The following is a 10,601-nucleotide window of genomic DNA, read 5'->3' as shown; positions in this document are numbered from 1 at the left end:
TGTGCCTCATATCACATGGTTTCTTCAAAGAGGATTTCTCTTCAATGAAGCAATCCAAGGGACCACACATCTTCATTGGAAATGATAGCAAAATGGAAGTTGAAGGGAAAGGAAATGGAAAATGGAGAGTTTCAAAATGTTCTCTATGTTCCAAACCTAAGTTCAAATCTCCTATCAATCTACCAAATCACTCACCTTAGAGATGGGCATAGAGTTGAGTTCCTTCCAAACTCAGTAAAGGTGCACAGTCTTAAAGATGATTCCTTGGTTGTAGTGGGGAAAGTGAATCATAACAAATGGTTGTACTCTTTCTCCCATTTTGTGCCCAAGTCTCCTTCAAAGGCCTTGTTATCTCAATCAAATTCAAACATGCAATTATGGCACGAGCAATATGGTCATCTTGACTTCTACTACCTTCAGTAGCTTTGCACATACAAAATGGTCAAAGGTCTACCTCAAATCAACTTTTCTAAGGGTGAATGTTCAACAGATTTAGTGGATATGCAACCAGAGGGAAAGTTACAGAGAGGGAAGTCTTCAAGAGCATCAAGTGTTCTACAAATGGTTCACATGGTATTAGCAGGTCCTTTTGCATTCAGCTAGGGTCGCTACATACTGACCTTGGTTGATGACTTTTCAAGGTACACTTGGGTCTACTTTCTTCATAACAAGAATGAAGTGTTGGACAAGTTTCTAGCCTTCAAGACTCATGTAGAACGGAAATCTAGGAAAGCCATCAAAGTACTCTGAATGGACAATGGAAGCATGTATGTGAGTAGAAGACTTATGGACTTTTGTAGACTCGAGGGCATTGATCTTCAGACTTTGTCAACATTCAATCCACATAAGACAAATGTTGCAACATCGAGGATCCAAACTGTTAAGTCTATGGAAAGTTGCTTGATACATGCCAAGTCTCTCGATCCATCATTAGAAGTCAAAGCAATCTCAAGCGCTACTCATGTTCTTAATCACTCTCCTCATCCAGCCTTAGATGGAAGAACTCCTTTTGAGGCATGGTGCGATAGAAAACCTATTGTGAGACACTTCAAAGTCTTTGGTTGTCCTACATGGGCAAAGATATCTTCCAGGGATGCAAGGCACAAACATCTTAGCCTTGTACTTTCATTGGTTATGAAGACAGTGTGAAGGCATACAAACTTCTAGATCTAGAGACATATCAGATTTTTGTGGAGAAGAATGTACACTTTGAGAAAAGTTCACCCAGCTTGTCCTCTACTCCTCTTCGCACATCATACAGTGTGGAAACTGATAGTGACACCGACAATAGTGCTTCAACAGATTTAGACACATGGGGTTCTATCGACAATTATAGTGAGAGGTCACTTTATCAGTTTAGTCTGCATGCATACATAGCCATAGGGATAGGTCCAACACAACAGGGTACTTTCAGTCTTCCAGATATAGGTTCATTGACAGATTTGGGGGATAGTATTGATGATTGACCTCTTCTTCTTGATACAGAAGTACCTTCTTCAGTTGTCACGAGGGCTTCATCTAACTCTCTTGTTCATTCTCTACATGATCAATTGTCATAGGTTGAAGTGATTGTGGATACTTATGATCAACAGTTGTAGCAGGTTTCTTCATTAGTTGCAGAGATAGACAATTCTTTGAGACAGGTTCTTCAGTCAGTTGAGCAAGTTTCAGAGACATCACTTCTTCATGGGATTCTTTCCACACATAGTGGAAGTGTCTCATTTGTAACCTTGGCATTGTTTCTTCCTAAGGGGAGGAACACCATTCTGCAATCTTGGATTAGCTTCTTCATCGGAGCAGTCACTGTTTGGCATTCTTCTTTGAGGGGGGAGCCTATCCTGTCTCTCTTCCTTTTCTCATCATTCTCTTATGTATATACTAAATGTATGTCGTAATGGGGGGGGGGGGGTCTTGATTACTCCATCCATCCATGCATCCCTATTTATCTCTCTTTTTGGGGGATGGTTTTTCCTATGAGGTTTTCCCTCTTTTTACGCTTTATGAGAGATTGCATATCATTATATACATGGGTGCCTAACATGGCCTAGTAGCCGAGACCCATCTTGCATATCATCCTAGATTTCATAAGCTTAAGGGCATTCCCTTAAGTTGCACTTAAGGGGGGGAGTTGGTGTAAATAAGTATTTACTTATTCACTTACTTAAGTTTACTTAGGTTAATTCATTATTTAATTATTTTGCATTATTTTATTATTTATTTTAGGTGAGACACTTAGAAGTTTGTGTACTCTCATAAGTTATACAACTCTAATTATGCACATAGTGTCTACAACACAAGAGTTTGCATCATTCACTAAGTTGTCATGTTGACAACACCGTTATTTGCACTCCTAATTTAGCACATGTTGTTTACACCGCTGATTTGCATGCTACACCATTGAAGACTTATCCTCACATCATCACACTTAATTTCGTGCTTAATGGAGGATAACCCGTATCTGGTGGACATGTGCCTGGTTGTATGACTTGTCTTGTTGCTAACTTCTATGCATTCTAGAAGCTCTCTCGAGGCCTTTATATACAGGCACTCCTAGTGTACTCTCATGCTAACATATTGAATGAATATCGTCATTCTGATCATACTCTCTCTTTATTGGTCTACTGTGTACTTGTGTTGAGTTCTTTAGTTCTTGGGTGAATTCTGGCCTAAGCCAAATTCTTACACAAACAATACATAATGGTTCAAACTTACATGATGCTTAGTATCATGGCTAGAATTATGGTTTTAGTTAGGGTTAGAGTTATAATTAGGATTATGTTTAATATTTTAAGATTATGATTATAATTCAGATCATGCTTAGGCTTAAGGTTTACATCATCATTGTTATCTTTAAGACAATGATTAGGGTGTATGATTTTGACAATGGTTAGGTTGAAGGTTTATCTCATCATTGTAATTCGATCGTTAGGGTAACAATAAAAGGTTAGGATTTATACTATGGTTAGGGTTATAATTGGGTTTACTATTTTGGTTATGATCTTGCTTAGGAATAGGGCTTGATGCTTGGGTTAGGGTTAGGGTTACATTTAGGGTTGTGGTTGGGGTTGTGAATAGGGTTTAGTATTACAATTATGATTAGGTTAAGGGGTTTTCATCATGGTTATTATTGTGGTTAGGGTTAGGTCTGAGGTTAGATTTAGGAATATAGTTAGTTTTATGGTTGAATTTAGGTTTTTTTGGTAGGTTTAGGATTAGAATAGTGGTTTAGATTTATGATGTTTAGGATTACAATTATGTTTATAGTTTGAGTTATGATCTTGTTGAGGATTAAGATTATGGTAATAATTATAATTTAATGTTTTGCATAAGGTTAAGGTTTATGATCATATTACCTATTACTAACGTGTACTGAGATCTATCTTGCATAAATATCATTGACTAAATAGTTTGTCAAACAATCTTATTAGTTGTGCGTGCACCCACACACACATATATATATCAAATTTTCTTGCTAATCACCATTAATATTTCTTAGGGGTACCTATGAAACCCAAAGGTGTGATTGCTAGTTAAATATTAGTGAAGATTGTTTTGACTTTTTTTTACAGTTACATTTTATTATTATTATTTTATTTGAGCCAATCCAGACTAAAAAAGTTCTTGGATTAAATTAATTTGCAATTGATGAATTATCTCTACTTATTTTATTAGTCTACGAAGAGACAATGGAGGAGAGATCTTAGGGCTCTGTTCTGATCTCTGAGACGGAGATGAAGATGGCAATGATGCACAACTTTAAATGGATTCTCCCTCTCTGTAAATAGGTAATCTCTCCTCCTCTTTCTCATTCTTCAAAACGACACTACAAAACCTCTTCATCTCGACACACGCACAAACATCACAAACCCCCTCCTCACACCACGCACGAATTCAATGTTGTGCATTTCACCCAGTCCATTGATTTCCTCTATAAATCGGGAATCACAAACAAGGCCTGGGACCACTTCCACTCGTTCCTCACTAAACGCTACCCTCTCAATGTCGTATCTTTCAATGCCCTTTTGGCTGGTCTTGCAAATAGCGGCGATACCTGCAGAATCAACTTCCTTCTCGCTGAAATGAAAGAGAGAGGAGTACATCCAAATGTTATCACTTTTAACACCCTCATAAGTGCTCTGCGTAAATGAAATTAAATAGAGGAAGCGCATGAGCTCTTGCACAGAATGAGGCATGCTCAATGTTCTCCTGATATTGTTACATATAACACTCTGATAGATGGTCTTTGCAAGGTAGAAAGAGTAGATGAAGCTCTAGGGTTAGTTGCAAAAATGTGTCAAGACAGCTATTTTCCTGACATTGTTACATATAACATTCTGATAGATGCTCTTTGCAAGATTGGTAGAATAAATGAAAGTCTTGTTGTAGTAGCTGAAATGATACAGGATGGACCATCTCCTAATGATGTTACATACAATACCCATCTAAATGGTCTCTGTAAAGTAGGTATGGAAGATGAAGCTCTCAGATTACTTGCTGGAATGAGGCATGCTCAATGTTTTCCTGATATTGTTACATATAACACTCCGATGGATGGTCTTTGCAAGATTGGTGGAATAAATGAAGCTTTTGTTTTAGTAGCTGAAATGATACAGGATGGACTGTCTCCTGATAATGTTACATACAATACCCTTCTAAATGGTCTCTGTAAAGTAGGTATGGAAGATGGAGCTCTCAGGTTACTTGCTGGAATGAGACATGGTTACTTCTCTCCAGATATTGTTACCTATAACACTCTGACGGTCTTTGCAAGGTAGAAAGAGTAGATGAAGCTCTAGGGTTAGTAGCAAAATTGTTACAAGACGGCTATTTTCCTAACATCTATATTTATGCTGACCTAATAGATGGTTTTTGCAAGGCTAGAAAAATAGGCAAATCCTACAATCTCTTTGTACAAATGACAAACTTTGGTCCTTTGCCCGACAAAGTGACATTTACTATAGTTATTGATAGATTATGCAAAGATGGTAGGATGGACAAGGCTTGGGATTGCTTTCATCTCATGTTCAAAAACGGTTTACAGCCAGGTGCAATTACTTATAGTTCTTTGATATGCGGCCTATATGAATTACAAGAAGTGGAGAAGGCTCATAAGTTGTTCAAAGAGATGCTAAGGAGAGGTTGTTCTCCAAATATTTTTACCTACTCCATTCTAATTCGTGGTTTATGTCAGAGTGACAGGCAAAATGAAGCATTTACACTTCTCTTTGAGATGGAAGATGGAGGACATCTTCCCAATGTGATTACATATAATAACTTGGACATGGTAGGGAAGTTGTTAGGTGAGATGGAAACCAGGGATTTGAAACCTGATGAAGTGACATACAATACAGTCATTTATGGTATGTGCAAGGCAGGACATCTTTCTAGAGCTCATTCACTCGTGAATAAGATGCGAGAGGAAGACTTGACTCCTGATGAAGTCACTTATAGCTATATTGGTGCAGGAGCACCCACATAAAGAATTTTGGACATAATTTATGCACGAACCGACTTGAGGAAATTATCTCGATTTTGTCATTACGATAAGATATTTTCTTGGGATTTGTTTAGACCATTATGGGGTCATTCTTTCCCATTCTATATCAATCTAGAGTATTCTATAGACTGTTTTTCCTATTTTGCAGTAATCTAGAATTTTTTCGTAGACCGTCTTAGCAAGTATAAATAGAGTTTTAGGTTTAGGTTAATGTTAAGTATTTGGAGAACAAAGTTTTTGGATACGAGGATATAGAGAGAAGAAATCTATAGGAGAGCTAATGTACTATTCATTTGATAAATTAAATAGAAGAATTTTATAATCTATCTCTTGCTGGTGCTGGTTCCTGTTGTGTTTGCTTCCATTGTGTTTTACCTATGCATCATTTTTGGTATCAGAGCTCAGCAAAAGGTCTGCGCAAAGGTGAATTGTGAGTTTGTGTTTGTTGTGACAAGTGTTGGGAAGAGAACTTGTAGAGTGGCCACAATACTAGGTTGAGTGGAGAGAACCTAGATAAGAGACAATGGTCACAAGAGGAGATTTATCTCGTGATCAAAAGATACTATTCGATGCATGGGTTTCATATTGGGATTTTCAGAATAAGAAGGAAGAAGTAAGGAAAAGAGCAGAAGAGAAAAGGAAGAAAAGAGAAGAGGAAGCCAGAATAGATCAAGAGATAAAAGAATGAATGGATTTCCTAATGCAGGAATTGAGAAAGCACGAAGAAAATTTAATGCAACTAAAAGAGGAATTGCAGCAAAATATGGAAAAAGAAAATAAAGATGTAGAGCATCAACCAATTCAGATTACAGAAGCCTGTACTGAGACATTGGAAGAGAAGAGTTGTTCATTGAAAGAACAACCTGATCACATTGATGCTGATATACCAGATGGACAGATCGATGCTGACATACCAAATGAACATAGAGAAGCAGATATACAAGGTGAGTAACAACATGTTTTTGATGAAATTTCTGATATAGAAATTCTTAACGATAGAAAAGAGGTTGAAATGCTCAATGAGCATTGTGATGAAACGGTTCATAAAGAGTTGGATGTGATGGTCCTTAATGCAACAAAGAAATGGCATTTGAAGTTAAGAAAGTAGGTGTTCTGGCCTATCAAAAGGATACTAGTAGCAAGGAAGAAGACTTGTGATGAAGCTAAGAGGATAGAGGAGTCTCCAATAGTGATGAATTTGTCTCCAAGCATGAAGATATTGCAGCATAAAGACATCACATCAAAGGACACAGCAATTGCTACAGTAACCCAAATTGGTGAAGTCATATTCAATGAGGTTCCACCTAATCCATTCATGGTAGGTTTACAGGAGTTCCATCTGAATATGGAAAAGGTTTACGCACATATGATAGTTGATTTGGATACTGGTCAAGAGTACAAACCACAAATACCAAAGAATTGGAAGGCACGAAAGAGGAAGGCCAATCCAAGGGACTTGGATTCTATTGTCCCTAGGAGTATGGTGCAGGAGCACCCACATAAAGAATTTTGGACATAATTTATGTACGAACCGACTTGAGAAAATTATCTCGATTTTGTCATTACGATAAGATATTTTCTTGGGATTTGTTCAGACCATTGTGGGGTCATTCTTCACCATTCTATATCAATCTAGAGTATTCTATAGACTAATTTTCCTATTTTGCAATAATCTAGAATTTTTCCGTAGAGCGTCTTAGCAAGTATAAATAGAGTTTTAGGTTAAGTTTTTGGAGAACAAAGTTTTTGGATACGAGGATACAGAGAGAAGAAATCTACAGGAGAGCTAATGTACTATTCATTTGATAAATTAAATAGAAGAATTTTATAATCTATCTCTTATTGGTGCTAGTTCTTGTTGTGTTTGCTTCCATTGTGTTTTACCTTTGCATCATATATGATTGATGCCCATTGCAAAATTGGTGAAATAGATAAGGCCTTGAAGTATTTTTCAAACATGAAGGTGGCTGGTATTTCTCCAACTGCTATAACCTATAATAAATGGATTGATTATTTTTCCAAGGAAAACAAACTTGATATAGTTGTGTCAGTGGTGAATGAAATGAGAAGAAAGGGTTTGGCTCCAAATGTTATCACATACAATATGTTATTAGATGCATTCCGTCGGAGAGGGGAGCATGGAAAAACTTTTTGGTAGATGGATCAAATGAAAAAAGGAAGTTGTGCACCAAGCGGTTCAACTGTCAGAATACTTAGCTGGGTTGCTGTTGGTAAAATGAAAAAGTTAACCAATTTTCTAAATGACGATTCTTTTATAATTTCTAAGGAAACATAAGTCTCATGCCCTGCTAAGTGCTGGTAAATCAAAACGTTGAATGTTATTTTCCCAGCTAGAAGTTGATATTTATGCACTCATTTTAACTTTTAAGCTTACACATGTATAGAGCCATACTTTTGTGATAGAAATGATAAGTTCTTAGATAATTTTAGTTATATCACTTTCTAGTTTCAAAAATGCAAATCATATATGATAGTTTATGATGAAGCATAATTGTATGTTTCCATCTTATTATCGAACATGAAACTTTTTGTAGCCTAACAATTTAATAATTGTATGATAAAAAATATGAAACATGTCGAATCATTCTCTTTATAAATGGTATTGTTGGCTTAGCATAACAAATTTCATTGTATAGAGATAGGTGCAAGGGTGTCTCATTTTCAGGTCCTTGTTTTTCTAATGTTTTAAATATGAGGCATCAAGAGGGTGCTCTCATAAATAACCCAGAAACTGTATCAGTAACTTAGAGATCTCAACGTTCATATTTATCTTCTATTTACTTCTTCAACTCGAGTTGATGCAACAAAGAAGATAAAAACTGTAGTTTTATCTTCTATTAAAACCCTGCAGAGATTTAACAGAGGATATCGATATGTATTCATGTATCCAAGTTTAATTCAATATAATAAGATTTTAAATGCACTATATAGAAGTCCATGCTAATTGTACAAAGAAGAGCTCATTCCCAACAGTGGTGTTATTGGAGATCAGTCCTGAAATACGTTTTGACTTTTGAACTCTTTTCCATCCAATATCTTGATGGCTTCCAGGTTTCTCGGTAAAGTGCTTTTTCAGGGTGGGGGCAGGATGCTTCTGCTTTGATCAGCAATGCTCAGCTCTTATCAATAGTCTTACTTACACTTCATGATCTTGAAAACTTCTCTACATTTATCTGTGATTGTTTTGTTGACTTGCGTGCCAAACATATTCTGTTTATGAACCATATATCATAATTTTTCATCCTTCAGTAATACTAGAAATATTGCATATATTTCAGACCAAAATACCCACTAAACATTTATTCCCAATATCCCAATATCTCTTGAATCCTCTCCTTATTCATAAATTAAAATCAATCTTTCTTATTAATAAACATCAAGGCTGTCATGAACATTGTGTTCACTAAGGATTAGCGGCAAAAGGTGTCAATGGCACTTACAAGCAGACTGCAAAAGGACATTTAGAGATGGCTATTCTTAAACTTCATTATGTTTAGTGGACAAGCTTATTTTTAGTCATTAAATTAAGAACAAATATTTAATGCTTTTTGATATGGATAAAGTGCAAAATTGTTGCTGATAGTTTAACAGTTGAATCGGGTGATTTTCAAATCAAATGCTCAAAGACATCCTTATCATAGATGCAATATACTACTTTAACTTTATTGATTTCCACTTGTTAACAATTTCCTCGTTTATCCACTTCTTGATTATATCATATGATAAAAATAAATGCTTGAAACAACAATTAATGAAGCTCTTTGTAAGCTTACATTTCTTTATTTTCATTTTGTACTTCTTGCTTAGAATATGTCCTTTTACTTTATTGCAGCTAAAGAACGCAAGAAATGTGACCAAACTGGAATTAATCACAAATGATAGGTCATGTCCAGTCCTCTTTTGCTTTGGAATGTTAAGTGATATTCCTGTCCACCACTGTTTACATCGTGTGCAGGGATTTCCTCATTTCCCTTGCTTATTTCATACCTCTTTTTTTTGGATGATATATTCATTGGAAATTGTCTGTTTAGAACCCAGGAGAGGGATTGTATTTTAAAATTGTGGAATAGATTGTCTTTTGTAGTGCCAATGAGGAAATAGAAAGAGTTGAGATTTACATTGCATGGGTTGAATTGAATATTAGAGTGGTCAAATATGCAAGATATCTGGTCACAACTAGGGCGATTCTGTTTGCAAATTTCAGATCACCCCTTTTGAGGGTTTCCTTCACCAGTGCCAAACAGGAGACCATGACATTGAAAGTCATGGATTTCTTTTGTGGGAAAGAGTTGAGAGAGATTTATAAAGACTGGGTTTCAACAAATGGTACTTGACCGCATTGTGCTGCTTATATCCATCTTATAACACAACAAACTGATCTTAAAACCTTCCAACTACTACTATAGTGTGCATGCTTTTGAAATTCTATGCTTGAAGCAAGAGACAATTGGTCAGTATATCAAATGTTTTATTACAGTCCAACATGCATTCTGTATTGGTGAAATCATTTTTTATTGTTATAAGAAGGATTGCAGAAAATTATGAGTAAATCAGCAACAGTAAAGAGAGCCAACTAGAAAACAGTGAACAACATTGGATTTACAGTCAACAAAACACATTGTGCTTGGTAGTTTTGTTCAGTTTAAATTCTTATAACCATTGTTTCTTTTCAGTTTCTTCTTCTCACATTGGTTATGAAGGAACAAGTGCAGAACAGAGGATATCATGCAGGATTGTATGTTTATTTAACTATTTTTTTAAGCACTTTAGCAGCAGGGGAAGGTCACATAAGATACCGATATGTAGCATCTCTTCTCTTGTATTAACATTAGCAATGCAGAAAACTAATAAAGTGGGATAGAGCACAGAAGTATATTTAGCAGTAGGAACAATCAAAATTAATATAGTTAACAGCATTACTTTCTCAGCTATCTATTCCTCTGAAGCTGCAAGTTCCTTACAAGCATTTAGAAATGGATCTGCATCATGCATTTCTGTCTCAGATTCTGCAACTTAGAATGCGGACTAATTAGATTTACTCTGCAAATGCTGTGGAATGCCTGTACTGCAATGATATCGCATT

General features: G+C 36.0%; 1 long non-coding RNA gene and 1 pseudogene across 1 annotated transcript; both read left to right on the top strand.

Annotated features, from left to right (window-relative positions):
- Positions 1 to 3,635: 3,635 nt before the first annotated feature.
- Positions 3,636 to 10,068, top strand: LOC149541242 (uncharacterized). Its single transcript, XR_016356497.1, has 2 exons — positions 3,636 to 3,785; positions 9,351 to 10,068. It is a non-coding gene; the product is annotated as an uncharacterized LOC149541242 (long non-coding RNA).
- On the top strand, positions 3,779 to 5,623 carry LOC149541243 (uncharacterized; annotated as a pseudogene).
- Positions 10,069 to 10,601: the final 533 nt, after the last annotated feature.

The sequence above is a fragment of the Cupressus sempervirens genome, chromosome 9, assembly GCF_028749045.1.
Source record: "Cupressus sempervirens isolate cs-2001-9-10 chromosome 9, ASM2874904v1, whole genome shotgun sequence".
NCBI classification, from domain to species: Eukaryota; Viridiplantae; Streptophyta; class Pinopsida; order Cupressales; family Cupressaceae; genus Cupressus; species Cupressus sempervirens.
This window is presented reverse-complemented; position numbering and strand designations above follow the sequence as displayed.